We start from the raw sequence: 15,462 nt of genomic DNA, 5'->3' as shown, positions 1-15,462 counted from the left end.
GCTATCACCTTTAACCTGGAACCTCCACACGCTTAGGTAGAGGTAGTCCTGGCCAAAGAGGCAAAAACTCCATTGTGGAGAAAATAATAGCTGAGCAACTTTTTCATTACAAAATGACTTTTCATTGTGAAAAACAAATGATTGATAAGACATATTTACAGAGTACTGGCTGTACACTCCTGTGGCCAGAATGGCCTTCTAGCTGAATTGTGAGCATGCTGACTTATCAGCATATGTGAACACAGACAATTCTACATAAAATGGAAGACGTACAAAAGACAAAATATGACTTCAACATGGCTAAACTACTTTTCAAATATATATATCCCTTACAATTAAAGTAATTTAATCAAAAAGTACCCTAGACTGTGATCACAAGAGGGAAACAAATCAAACACAGAGATTTCTTTAATTAAGTCATTTTTGCAGTGTCTGGTGTGGATCCAGGTGACTTTTTCTTCACGTTTTGCAAAAACTGTACATGAAATAGATGCTGTATTGAGTCTCCAAACTTTTCCTTATATATAAATGTCTCTTAACAATCCACAAGTCACCTGGCTTTAGTTTTAGATCCTTCCAAACTTTTAGGATCTGGAATTGGGGAGAAAACACATAAATGAGTTTGTCAAAAAACCTTAAAAGATCAGCAACATTCTCTGTGAGATCCGAATGAAGGACTTCAGCTGCTGAGACAAAATATAAGCAAGTGAGTAACACACTCCCAAACAAAATCCCATAGGGAGAGAGTCCAACATCCCCCTTAGGGGCTTGATAAAATATAAGAAAACATTCAGGCAAAAATTTTCTAGTTTCTTACTCTACTTTGTCCGCTACATTGTAGACAGTAAGGGGTGTAAAAATAAAACCTCAAAACTTCTAGTAAGGACTCTCCTATAAAAAATTATTTCCTCTGTTACTCTCAGTACTTTCTGGCACTCTGTACTTACAAACTACTTCTGATAACACTTTTTACTGTGGCCTTTGCAGTAGCATTTGCCACTGGACATCCAAAAAACATGTCCATACAGACAAAATGCATACTCGTAAGATCCTAACTTGGGCATCTGGATATATCTTTTTTGTAATCTCTGGAAGGGATGTTCAGCTTTTGGTAACACCTTTGGTAACAGGTAAAACAGGAAGTGGTATGTGATAAAAAACAACTGTGGTGAACCCTGGCTCTATCCCATGCTCATTTACTAAGGCAGCCATAAATGCTTGTGACTGATGACACGGTCCATGTGTCAAGCTGGAGGGAAAAGAGTGGCTGGCAGACATAAATGATCACCTTTTCCAAAGTCCTATTTCATAAGAAGTTGCCCCCTGTGGACTACTTGTTCTTCTCGTTCTGGGGTCCTTAAAGTTGAATTATTAATCCCAGCTATACTGGGCCAGAACTAGGGTGGAATCTGTGAGTTGCACAGACCCATCAAGTGTCCGGGGCTGTAAATGCAGCATCCTTAATCACCTGGTCTGCTTCCATGTGTTAAAGTTAATATGGCTACCTCAGCAAGAACCTGGAAGGCTGAAAACAGCCAATCAAATTGACTTGGCATGCTTTATTGGTTTACCTGCCGAAGTAAAAACAAACTTCTGGCCCTTCAAATGGAACCAAAAGCTCTCTATATCTCGACTATCTATAGAAATATACACTCTTTTTGTAGCTCACAGGCTTTGCTAAAACATGGAGCTCTGCTTCTTGAGCTGGGGAAAAGGGATCCAATGACTTTGAATACAGAGTATCCTTCTGGGTGATAAACTGCATACTCAAATCTACCAAAAATGTAATATCTGGGTCTTCTGGGAGTGTGTCCCGCACTGGGCTCAGAGCAGCCGATTCCTACACCATCAATTTAACACATGTGTCTTTTCCTTTCTTTTGAATAAATGTACGCGTTTTTCATTGTTAGATTTGTACATAAACAAACTCATATTTTAAACCTTTCATTAAACAAACATTTAGTTATCCGTATATTTGCTGCACAGAATGTCGGACCATTAAAAATTAAATGTTTGACCAAAACAATATCTAACTTTGTCTAATAGCACCTTTGCATAAAAGCTACAGCTCTGATATATCGGGGTGAACCCTTCATTACTGGGTCCAGCTTGCATAAATATATTACAATGGCTTGTTTTCTATCATGCTATTTGTGTAAGAACTCCAGTTTCATGTTTCAAAAGACAACTTTTTCCTGGCAATATTATAACAAATGGTAACAATACCCTGCAGTCATAGAGTGATGCCCATAAATCCAAAATATTCTTGCTTTTATACCACGGCACTTACAAGGAAAAGGGGCACATCATTTCACAATCCACACATTCTGCTTTGGATTTCAAAAATAAAAATAAATAAAAACAAAAGGACCAATCTGTATGATGGACCAGAAAGCATCAAAAACTATAAAACAACTGGCCGCAGGTGGCATCTATCCTAACAGGGTGTGTGGATTTGATGTGATGGGTCTGTTATATTTAAATTGTATTTATTATTACTCTCACATCATGGACCGCACATCAAGTTATTATCAAAAACCTTAAAATTTAATTTTTGTAGAAGAACTTCTTATGTATTCCATCCATCTTGGCTTTGTTAAATATTATGGCAGCTTTATTCCAAATAACAACCCCATCTTAATCTTTTTTTCTCTCAATAAGGGCTTATTGTATAAATGTAAAATTACAAAATTGTTATCTTAATCTAAACTAATCCCATTTTTACAAATTTCCCCAATAACCTGGATTTAATTTCCAACCAAAGGTTGTCTAAACCAGTTTCAATATATCTATATTATTAATAAAATTGTTAAACTCATATTAGAGATGAATACTCATTATTACTTAATTTTACTTAATTTCCCTTTTTAAATTCACTATCAAAGGATATTCAATTTGTGGAATACACGGTTAAATGTAACCTTCATTTTACCATGTTTGGAAAACAGATTCAAAATAATTGTGATCACATTGTTTACCATTAGATTCGTTAACCCGGCACATTTTGTTATAAATGTTTTGTCTAAAAAAACTGGAATTTGCATGGTGTCCTTCCAGCTTATCACTGACCTCTCAGGGACATTCTTTCAGAAGAGCACAAAGGAGGGGGTCACATCTGCGTACATGACACACACAAGCAATAGAACTAAAGCTCCCAGCATTCGCACACACACCAATATCTCTCTCACTTTCTTTTAACTCTTTAATATTTTCCTGCCTAAATTCTGCATTCCTTATTTTGTTCAGATATCCTTTATATCTAGCTTCTATGATCAGACGGGCAGCCAGAGTGCTCATCCCATCTTCCCTCTCTGACAACATATAAAGTATTCTGTTTTACCTCTCATTTCTCTGTTTCTGATTCTAATAGTTGTAGTGCCTGACCCCAAATTCATCCCACAACTTAACATGAAAATGTCCCTTTCTGTCTAGTGTTAATGTCACCCTTGATCCATCCTGCTCACATAGATAGCTGTTTCTCTAGCTGTTTACTCTGCATGATTCTTAGTCCCTGTGGACTTTGGTAACCCAGTTACCCATTGTGGATCCATGTCCACTCTAACCATTAATCTAGGGGCTCAGTATAGGCGGAACCGCACCTTTGGTTCATATATAGCGCTCCTCTTGCGCTGGGCATTTTTGAGGGTCTCTTACCCTTCATTCCCTTACTTAATTCAATGCCCATAATGACTGGCCAGTCTTCTCTCTTCTCTACGTGTGCCTATACCCTCTTGCCTCTAAACTACTTTATCTAGAAGATTTACTACATATATCTGTGAACAGCACTATTCTTCCTTTTCTTATCTATAGCACTCCGATGGACAATAGACAGGGACAACATAACATATAACCACCAATCAATACAGTTCGATTAAGGGGAGTAAAATAGGTACCCTTTGTCCCGAAAATGTCTTACCGATCAAGGAAGTCTGATAACTCAAATGTAAGCAAAAGGCTTACCTCAGCCGGCTGATTATCAGAAATTCCCGGATCGTCTCAAGCTCCTCGTTTCGGATACTCAGGGTCACCTGGAATCCCCTCCTAAGGCAAAGCTCGCCATGCTGACTCGGTTAAATTGATGATAGGCAACTCCTATCCTCATATTGATTAGTGGTTCCAAATTAATAATAACTACTGTAGTAGGGAACAGACACAAAAGATACGCTCAGCATCTTTCCAAATAACTGTTCTGCTTTATTATGACGCAATTGAAGGTTTTTATGCACATGATTACGTAGGTATCACATTAATATTACAATTGTACATTTATCGTAACAAGGGGCGTTACATAGGCAGGCTAATTCTAATCAGGACTCGAAAGAATGTAAACATTTACTGAAAACATTATTAGTGCTGTTGCACAGTGAGGGCAGTGTGCGATACATACAAAATACAATACAATTATATACAGAATTTACAAATTTCCATTACACTGACTTTAGTAAGCTGTCGGGTTTTAGCATTAATTGGAATAAGTCAGTACTCATGGCCCTGGACCCATTGCCAAGACCCTTACCTGACTGCGCTGCGGATATAGTTGTAGTAGAGGAATTCCGTTACTTAGGCATACAAGTAACCCCAGACCCCACTCAATATCTTGAGCTGAATATGGTCCCATTGCTTAGAAAATTCAGACTGAAAAGTGCTGCATGGAAAAAATTACCCCTCACAGTCACCGGGAGGGTCAATTTAATTAAAATGGTGTGGGCTCCTCAACTTCTTTACATATTTCATAACTCCCCTATATGGATAACACATAAATGGTTCTCCCACATGGAAGCTCAATTCAGAGATCTAATTTGGAGTAACAAACCTGCACGAATTAGTCTGAGCTCTTTACAATTAGCTAAAGATCAGGGTGGCATGGCTTTGCCGCATGCCAGATTCTATTTTATAGCCTCACAGTTACAACACTAGGGAATTGGGGGGAATAGATACACTAGACCCAATCAGATCCTTGCTGATACCCAAGGAATCCAATCTTACGGCTCTGGCCCACTTAGAAGCGGGACTCACACATTTGCCAAACACTCTCCCCACAATTATGTTATTAAACACACTATGGACATATATTAGGTCTCTTCTTAAAATAAAAGGGATATCCCCCTTTACCCCCATATGGAGAAATAAATATTTCAAGGAACTTCTCAAGCTTGAGGATTTTCGCCATTGGTAGGAAGCATGTATTCATTACATTACACAATTGTACACTGGATCCATACTTAAATCCTTTGCAGATATTAGAGAGGAGTTCTCCCTTCACAGGAATCAGTTCTATAAGTATCTTCAATTGAGGCATGCAATCCAATGTGAGAGTAGAATGCCTCCACTTGTAAAGATGGTGCACCCCTTGATGAGTGATGTATTGTTGACAGATGAGGGGAAAGGTATGAAATCAAGGGTATACACTAGACTCCTTGGCTTCACACATGAAGCTGGGACGCTTCCTTGCAGAAGGGGGTGGGAGCGAGATTTGGGACTTATAGATGGAGGTACTTGGGAGTTATCTCTGAAGTCTGCGCCCTTGGTATCAGTATCTGCATCGCAGAGACTATCCCATTTATATCTATTACACCAGGTATACATAACACCAGCTAAATTACACAGGTGGGGATTTAGAGACACCCCATTATGCCCAAAATGTGATAGCCATAATGGGGATCTATTACACATGATGTGAAAGTGCCCAAAGCTCTTCAGATATTGGCAATACGTTCTTAATACCATTTCGCAAGCCTACCAGTTCCCAGTTCTGCAGGATCCAATTGTGTGCCTGCTGGGTGCCTTGGAGATACCCTCACTCTCACCAAACGGTCATATTGCTGTTTTGCGTCTATTATATATAGCTCATAAGGCAACTGCAAGGCTTTGGATAACTCCGAGGGTACCTACGGGAGGACAGTGGGTGGAACTGGTGAATAGGTTGCTAATACGTAAAAAAATTACCTATCAATACCGTAATGTCCCGAAGAAATTCTTTTAAATATGGCAACCATGGTTAGATACTCCAGGATTGGGCCCGACTCAGTTAATGATGGACAGACTGCAAATGTGAATGTGAGGGTGGAGGGATTCGGGTATACTATATTCCTGGATATAGAATATGTCTAGGGTGGGTTGAGGGAGCTGCTGTGGTGGATGTATCATACATTTAAAAAGGTTTTGACTGTTTAGTTAATCTTATATCCTATAGAGACGTGATTGTTTTATTTTTCCTTTTTTCTTGGGTATGATAAACTTTACGTCTGTTACTTGTTCTTTCATACATTCAGGATGTACGGGTCAGTTAATGATATTTGGATCTACTTTAGGTCATGCAGCACAATATAATAATTTGCTCACATGTTTATAGTAGTTTAAACCATCATATACTTGCAAACGTACAACCTAACAGAATGTAATGGATGTTGCATCTGAATTTTCTTGCTGCCTATGTCTTATTCTGACTGTATGTATACTTATTGGTTTTATACAAATAAACACATTTTTGATTTAAAACTATCAATACTCCCCGCTGACACCATTAATTGTGGAAGAGCATTCCACATCCTCATTGCCCTGACAGTGAAAAAAAAACCTATGCAGCTTAAGGTTAAACCGCTTCTCCTCCAATCTGATTGTGTGGCCCTGTGTCTTCCTACACTCCCTGAGCCTGAAAAGTTTTCTTCCTATGCTGGGATCACCATTGAGGTATTTGTATACCGCTATCATTTCTTTCTCGTACATCACGGGACACAGAGCCTCAGTAATTACTGATGGGTTATATAAGGTATCACTAGGTGATTGGACACTGGCACACCCTAAACAGGAAGTTCAACCCCCTATATAATCCCTCCCCTTACAGGGATACCTCAGTTTTTTCGCCAGTGTCTTAGGTGTTGGTCACATGTAAATATGTGCTGTGCTGAGCTCCAAAGGGAATATCCTATATCCTATACTGGGGCAAGCCAGGCAAACCGGATCCATTTCAGGTGTGTCCTTTCTAGGCCGAATTGGATGGTACCCGGGCCTCGTGTCCGAAGAAACAAGGTTTTACCTGTAACGCTTCTCTTTTTAGAGAGCTGGACCCCGCATTTCAGAATTTGGTTTTTCTAGCCTTATTCTTGGCCGGGTGCTTTACAGGCCCAGAACTGCGGATCCCCCTATCCATAGAGGGCCCCAGTCTCTGAAGGTTTTCCAAACGGAGCCCACCGTGAGAGGTGAAGATTGGGTCTGTATAACAGAACCCTGCAGCTGGATAAGGTAAGGGAGATTCCACAGAATTTTTTAATTCTAATAGATTTCTCCTTTAAGTAAATGTATGCTATGCCTATTGTTGCCAACGGGGGCTGCCAAGAGCACATACCTTCACATGCTTGATTGTCTGTCTCAGTGTTCACGCTGCACAGCTCCTCCAGCCGAGCTCCAGGTAGGATGGGGTGGGGGGCTCTTCCTCAGGGATATTCTCCCCAAGATTAGGGGGGCCACGGTGGTCTGAAAGGCAACACAGAGCTGACGGTTGCATGTAAGGTGGGACACAGGAATTCTCCTAGGCAGCATTTACTTAGAAACATTTGACTGGGCATTGGTAGCAGTGGCAGCTGCTGTACTACATCGCTCAGCAGTCAGTGTTTTATTTGTGTGATACCTCCACCTTGTTTGCTTTGCACTATGGATAGAAGAGGTACAAATACCCCAAATACCCCTGCCGGCTTCTCTCCTTCCTCCTCCACCCCAGCCTCCCCTCCACGCTTGTCCCGGAGGGTCGGCTCGCGCGGGAAAGCGCACGTTTTTTGAAAAAAATGAGGAGGGGGCAGGGGGGTGGTCAGAGGAGGGGGGGCAGAGCGTTAGCGCGACATCCGCCGTGCTTAGACGTCCACATCGCCGGCTGCACAGGCTATAAGAAGCACACTTTTTCAGGTGCTCACAGCCTATGGAGGGACACAGAGCTGACGGTTGCATGTAAGGTGGGACACAGGAATTCTCCTAGGCAGCATTTACTTAGAAACATTTGACTGGGCATTGGTAGCAGCGGCAGCTGCTGTAATACATCGCTCAGCAGTCAGTGTTTTATTTGTGTGATACCTCCACCTTGTTTGCTTTGCACTATGGGTAGAAGAGGTACAAATACCCCAAAAACCAGAGGCTCTAGGGCAGGGGTCCTCAAACTACGGCCCGCGGGTCGAATACGGCCCTCCGTGGTGTTTTTTATCCGGCCCGTGGACTGCCCCTTTAACATTGCAGCACTCCCCCTGCCATCTGCTCCCTCCATCACACAGGACGGGAAACATGACAGGCCCGGACAAAGGACCTTCTGTGCTAAGAAGCAGGTGATTGGTTACTAGGCATCAGGGCGGTCCCAGGAACCAATCACCTGCCCCTCACTTCCAAAGTCCCGCCCTTCGTCCGGACCTACCATGCCTCGTGTCCTGCGTGATACAGGTAAGTGTTGAGTGGGAGTGCTGTGATATTATAGGGGGCGGCAGTGTAATATTGATATGGGGGGATCTGTGATATGGGGGGATCTGTGATATGGGGGGATCTGTGACATGGGGGGAGTCTGTGACATGGGGGGAGTCTGTGACATGGGGGGATCCTGTGACATGGGGGGAGTCTGTGACATGGGGGGATCCTGTGACATGGGGGGGAGTCTGTGACATGGGGGAGTCTATGACATGGGGGGAGTCTGTGACATGGGGGAATCCTGTGACATGGGGGGAGTCTGTGACATGGGGGGATCCTGTGACATGGGGGGAGTCTGTGACATGGGGGGGGTCTGTGACATGGGGAGTCTGTGACATGGGGGGATCTGTGATATGGGGAATCTGTGATGGGGGATCTGTGATATGGGGGGATCTGTGATGGGGGATCTGTGATATGGGGGGATATGTGATGGGGGATCTGTGATATGGGGGAGTCTGTGATATGGGGGGATCTGTGATATGGGGGGATCTGTGATATGGGGTGGGATCTGTGATATGGGGGAGTCTGTTATGGGGGAGTCTGTTATGGGGGAGTCTGTTATGGGGGGGATCTGTGATATGGGGGATCTGTGATGGGGAGTCTGTTATGGGGGGATCTGTGATATGGGGGAGTCTGTTATGGGGGAGTCTGTGATATGGGGAGATCTGTGATGGGGGAGTCTGTGATATGGGGAGTCTGTTATGGGGGAGATCTGTGATATGGGGGGATCTGTGATGGGGAGTCTGTTATGGGGGATCTGTGATATGGGGGAGTCTGTTATGGGGGAGTCTGTGATAGGGGGAGTCTGTGATAGGGGGAGTCTGTGATATGGGGGGATCTGTGATGGGGGATCTGTGATGGCAGAGTCTGTTATGGGAGATCTGTGATATGGGGAGATCTGTGATATGGGGGGATCTGTGATATGGGGGGATCTGTGATAGGGAGTCTGTTATGGGGGAGTCTGTTATGGGGGAGTCTGTGATATGGGGAGATCTGTGATATGGGGGATCTGTGATGGGGGAGTCTGTGATATGGGGAGTCTGTTATGGGGGAGATCTGTGATATGGGGGGATCTGTGATGGGGAGTCTGTTATGGGGGGATCTGTGATATGGGGGAGTCTGTTATGGGGGAGTCTGTGATAGGGGGAGTCTGTGATAGGGGGAGTCTGTGATATGGGGGATCTGTGATGGGGAGTCTGTTATGGGGGGATCTGTGATGGCAGAGTCTGTTATGGGAGATCTGTGATATGGGGAGATCTGTGATATGGGGGGATCTGTGATATGGGGGGATCTGTGATGGGGAGTCTGTTATGGGGGGATCTGTGATATGGGGGAGTCTGTTATGGGGAAGTCTGTGATAGGGGATCTGTGATGGGGAGATCTGTGATATGGGGGGATCTGTGATGGGGAGTCTGTTATGGGGGGATCTGTGATGGCAGAGTCTGTTATGGGGGATCTGTGATATGGGGGGATCTGTGATGGGGAGTCTGTGCTATGGGGGGGACTGATATGGGGGATCTGTGATGGGGGAGTCTGTTATGGGGAAGTCTGTTATGGGGGGATCTGTGATATGGGGGATCTGTGGTATGGGGGATCTGTGGTATGGGGGATCTGTGATATAGGGGATCTGTGATGGGGAGATCTGTGATATGGGGGGATCTGTGATATGGGGGGATCTGTGATGGGGAGTCTGTTATGGGGGATCTGTGATGGGGGAGTCTGTTATGGGGGGATCTGTGATGGCGGAGTCTGTTATGGGGGATCTGTGATATGGGGGGATCTGTGATGGGGGAGTCTGTTATGGGGGGATCTGTGATGGTGGAGTCTGTTGTGGGGGATCTGTGATGGGCGAGTCTGTGCTATGGGGGGACTGATATGGGGGGATCTGTGATGGGGGAGTCTGTTATGGGGGGATCTGTGATGGCGGAGTCTGTTATGGGGAAAGTCTGTGATGGGGGGAAGTCTGTGATAAGGGGGAGTCTGTTATGGGGGAATCTGTTATGTGGGGCTTTGTGATGGAGAGGAGTTTGTGTTGGGGGGCTTTGTGATGGGGGGATCTGTCATGGGGGGGCTTTGTTATGGGGTGAGTCTGTGATGGGGAGGGGGGTCTGTGATTGGGAGTGGTTCTGTAATGAGGGGAGTCTGTGAAATACTGATAAGTTCATATTGATTACAATTGTTCTTTATTTTAAATATTGTACTGTTTTTTTCCTGTTTTTTTTTTTTTTTGCACTACAAACAAGATGTGTGCATAGGAATTAGTTCATATTTTTTTTAAACTATAGTGCGGCCCCCCAACAGTCTGAGGGACCGTGAACTGGCCCCCTGTCTAAAAAGTTTGAGGACCCCTGCTCTAGGGGATCTCCCTCAGGCTCTGAGGACCCCCTTCTGCAGCGCCTTCCCCCCGAAGGACCTGGGATGGCCGGCCAGGGAGAGCCGTTGGGGTCGGGGGCTGCATCTGCTTCTGGCACTTCAGCCCCTGTATATATTATGCAGGAGGTTTTTTCCTCAACCATTAATGGACTAGAGGAAAGATTAATGGCCTTAATCGCATCTTCACTCAGTGGAAGAAAACGCACTAGGTCTTCCTCTGTTACCCAGGACCCCCAGGCAGAGGAGCTCTGGGAAAAAGGAGAAGAATCCCTTTCAGAGGATCGGGATGGGATTGATGATTCCTCCTCTGAGGAATCAAGTGGAGAAGGGCTCTCTTCAGCTTCTCAGGATGAGAAGGTCTTAGTACAGATCCTTGCTGAATTGGTCCGCTCCACATTTAAATTACCCGTATCTGAGTCAGTTAAAGAACCCTTTTCTTCTTTGGGTTCACTGAAGCCTCCTCAAACAACACATGCTTTTCCTGTTCATAATTTGCTAGAAAAGCTCATTTATTCTGAGTGGGATCACCCAGATAAACATTTTTTTCCGCCTAAAAAGTTTTCAACACTTTATCCTATGGAAGAAAAGTTTATAAAGATGTGGGGGATACTGGCTGATGACGCCGCCATTTCCTCCGTAAATAAGAGTCTGACTTGTCCTGTAGACAATGCTCAAGATGCTCAGGGATCCTGTTGATAAAAAAATGGAATCCCTGTTGAAAGATATTTTCTCCTTAGCAGGTTCAGTAGCTCATCCTGCAGTGGCAGCGATCAGAGTCTGTCAATACTTAAGAGACCATGTTAAGCAGGTCCTCAAAGTTCTACCTGAACAGCAGGCCCAGGGGCTGGCTAACCTTCCAGCGGCCTTATGTTTTGCTGTTGACGCCATCAGAGATTCTATCATCCAAACCTCTCGTCTTTCACTTGGGTTGGTGCATATGCATAGAATCTTGGTTGAAAAATTGGTCAGCCGAAGCACTATGTAAGAAGCTTCTGGCTGGATTTCCATTTCGTGGTGCAAGGCTGTTTGGAGAGGATTTGGACAATTATATCCAAAAGATCTCTAGTGGGAAAAGCACTCTCTTACCTGTTAAAAAAAAGGAGTAAGCGTCCCTCTTTCAAATGGGCTCTTTCCCCAGTGCCAGGAGCATCAGCCTCCAGGCAGTCGCGATGGCCTCCTCCGTCAGGGTCTAGAAATGAATTTCAGAGTCGACCCCAGGGACAAAAGAAGTCCTGGGGGAAGAAGCCTACTAGACAAGACGCTAAAGCCTCCTTATGAAGGAGCGCCCCCGCTCGCTCGGGTGGAGGGAAGACTGCTATGGTTCTCAAAGCTCTGGCAGGAGGATTTCCAGGACAGATGGGTAATCTCCACGGTAACTCTAGGTTACAAACTGGAGTTTCAAGAATTCCCCTCTCCTCGTTTCCTCAGATCAAATGTCCCCAGAGATCCAGAGAAAAAGCAGTCGCTCCTTCTAGCATTAGAGTGACTATTGTCGCAAAAGGTCACCGTGGTGGTTCCCACGAAAGATCAAGGATTGGGATTTTATTCCAACCTTTTTACACTTCAAAAACCAAATGGAGATGTCAGACCCATCCTGGATCTAAATTGATTCCTAAGGATTTGATCCTTTCACATGGAATCAATCCGGTCAGTAGTCTCCATCCTACAGGGAGGAGAATTTCTGGCATCAATAGACATCAGAGATGCGTATCTGCATGTACCCATTTTTCCTGCTCATCAAAAGTACTTGCACTTCGAAATAGAAGGACGCCATTTTCAGTTTGTGGCCCTGCCTTTCGGGGTAGCCACTGCACCTCGAGTGTTTACAAAGATCTTGGCTCCTCCTCTGGCCAGATTAAGGGCTCAGAGTATAACTGTCATAGCATACCTAGACGACCTGCTCTTGATAGACCGGTCAGTAGCCTGTTTGAGCGGGAACTTGATGACCACAGTCAACTACCTGGAACACCTAGGTTGGATTCTCAACCTAGAAAAGTCTTTCTTAAAACCAGTAAGAAGACTAGAGTATTTGGGCCTGGTCATAGATACAAACCAAGAGAAGGTATTTTTACCTCAGGCAAAGATCAGTGCCTTAAGAGAGCTGATTCAGGTAGTCAGGACCAAAAAGGGTCCTTCTGTCTGTCTTTGTATGAGGCTGCTGGGAAAGATGGTGGCTTCACTCGAAGCAGTTCCCTATGCTCAGTTTCATTCAAGACTGCTGCAACACAGTATCCTGTCTGCCTGGAACAAGAAGGTTCAGGCATTAGATTTTCCGATGCACCTGTCTCGTGCAGTGCGTCAGAGCCTCAGTTGGTGGTTAATACCCGAAAGCCTGCAGAAAGGGAAATCCTTTTTACCGGTTACCTGGACGGTGGTAACAACGGATGCCAGTCTTTCGGGTTGGGGAGCAGTTCTGGAACAGTCTGCGGTCCAAGGGGAATGGTCCAAAATCGAGAGGACCTTACCCATCAACATTCTGGAGATCCGTGCGGCATATATAGCCCTAAAGGCCTGGACTCTCAGGCTACAGGGTTGCCCTGTCAGGATCCAGTCCGACAATGCCACAGCAGTGGCTTATACCAATCATCAAGGAGGCACCAGGAGTCGGGCAGCTCAGAGAGAAGTGAACCAGATTTTAGTCTGGGCAGAAAAGCATGTGCCATGCATATCGGCAGTTTTCATTCCGGGGATAGAGAACTGGCAGGCGGACTATTTGAGTCGCCAGCGGTTAGTCCCAGGGGAATGGTTTCTTCACCCCGACGTCTTTTGGGCCATATGCCAAAGATGGGGGGTTTCAGATGTAGATCTCTTTGCATCCAGATTCAACAAAAAGATCGACAAGTTTGTGGCAAGAACAAAGGATCCTCTTGCATGCGGGACAGATGCGTTGGTGATTCCGTGGCATCGGTTCTCACTGATTTATGCATTGCCTCCTGTTCTGCTACTGCCATGACTCCTTCGCAGGATCAGGCAGGAAAAGAAGTCGGTACTTCTGGTGGCCCCAGCTTGGCCCAGGAGAGCCTGGTATGCAGAAATAGTAAGGATGACAGTGGGTTCCCCGTGGACCCTACCGTCACATCCAGACCTGTTATCTCAGGGTCCAGTGTTCCATCCTGCCTTACAAATGCTAAATTTGACGGATTGGCTATTGAAACCCACGTTCTGAAGAGTCGTGGGCTTTCAGGTCCTGTGATCTCTACCTTAATCAATGCAAGGAAGCCAGCTTCCAGAGTGATTTATCATAGAGTCTGGAAAGCTTATGTATCCTGGTGTGAATCCAGGGGTTGGCATCCCAGAAAATATGTAATAGGTAGAATTCTTGACTTTCTACAAATGGGATTAGAAATGAAGCTGGCCTTGAGTACCATCAAGGGCCAGGTCTCGGCCTTATCAGTATTATTTCAACGGCCACTTGCTTATACATTCTTTGGTCCGAAACTTTATGCAGGGGGTGACGCGTCTTAATGCTCCAGTTAAGGCGCCCCTAAACCCCTGGGACTTGAATTTGGTTCTGTCAGTTTTACAGAAACAGCCTTTTGAACCAATACGTCAAATTCCCTTGGTCTTGTTGACAAGAAAGTAAATTTTCTGGTAGCCATTTCTTCTGCTAGAAGAGTATCAGAATTAGCAGCTCTTTCCTGTAAAGAGCCTTATTTAATCATACACAAGGATAGAGTGGTATTGCGCCCTCATCCTAGCTTTCTACCAAAGGTGGTTTCAGATTTTCATCTAAACCAAGATATTGTTCTGCCTTCCTTTTTTCCAGATCCCTGTTCTACGGAAGAAAGGTCACTACATTCTTTGGATGTAGTAAGAGCAGTCAAGGCCTATCTGGAAGCAACTGCTCAAATTCGCAAAACAGATGTTTTGTTCGTACTGCCAGAAGGTCCCAATAAAGGACAGGCAGCATCAAAATCTACCATTTCAAAATGGATTCGACAAATGATTATTCAAGCGTACGGTTTGAAACAGAAAATTCCACCTTTTCAAATCAAGGCACACTCCACAAGGGCTATTAGTGCTTCTTGGGTGGTGCATCACCAGGCCTCTGTGGCTCAAATCTGCAAGGCCGCATCCTGGTCTTCAGTCCATACATTCACCAAATTTTATCGGGTGGATGTGGGAAGGCATGAGGATATCACCTTTGGGCGTAGTGTGCTGCAGGCAGAAGTACGAGGTCCTCAGGTCTGATTGCACCCTACGTTGTGTGGTCCCCTCCCCTCAAATAGCATTGCTCTGGGACATTCCATCAGTAATTACTGAGGCTCTGTGTCCCGTGATGTACGAGAAAGAAAATAGGATTTTTTATAACAGCTTACCTGTAAAATCCTTTTCTTTTGATGTACATCACGGGACACAGAGGTCCCGCCCCTCTTCTAATACACTTATATTGCTTTGCTACAAAACTGAGGTATCCCTGTAAGGGGAGGGATTATATAGGGGGTTGAACTTCCTGTTTAGGGTGTGCCAGTGTCCAATCACCTAGTGATACCCTATATAACCCATCAGTAATTACTGAGGCTCTGTGTCCCATGATGTACATCAAAAGAAAAGGATTTTACAGGTAAGCTGTTATAAAAAATCCTATTATCTCCTCTCAAGCATCTCTTCTCCAGCATGAAAAAATGTTGTGCTTGTAGTCGTTCC

This window comes from Aquarana catesbeiana, linkage group LG04 (assembly GCF_042186555.1).
Source record: "Aquarana catesbeiana isolate 2022-GZ linkage group LG04, ASM4218655v1, whole genome shotgun sequence".
Taxonomy (NCBI): domain Eukaryota; kingdom Metazoa; phylum Chordata; class Amphibia; order Anura; family Ranidae; genus Aquarana; species Aquarana catesbeiana.
This window is presented reverse-complemented; position numbering follows the sequence as displayed.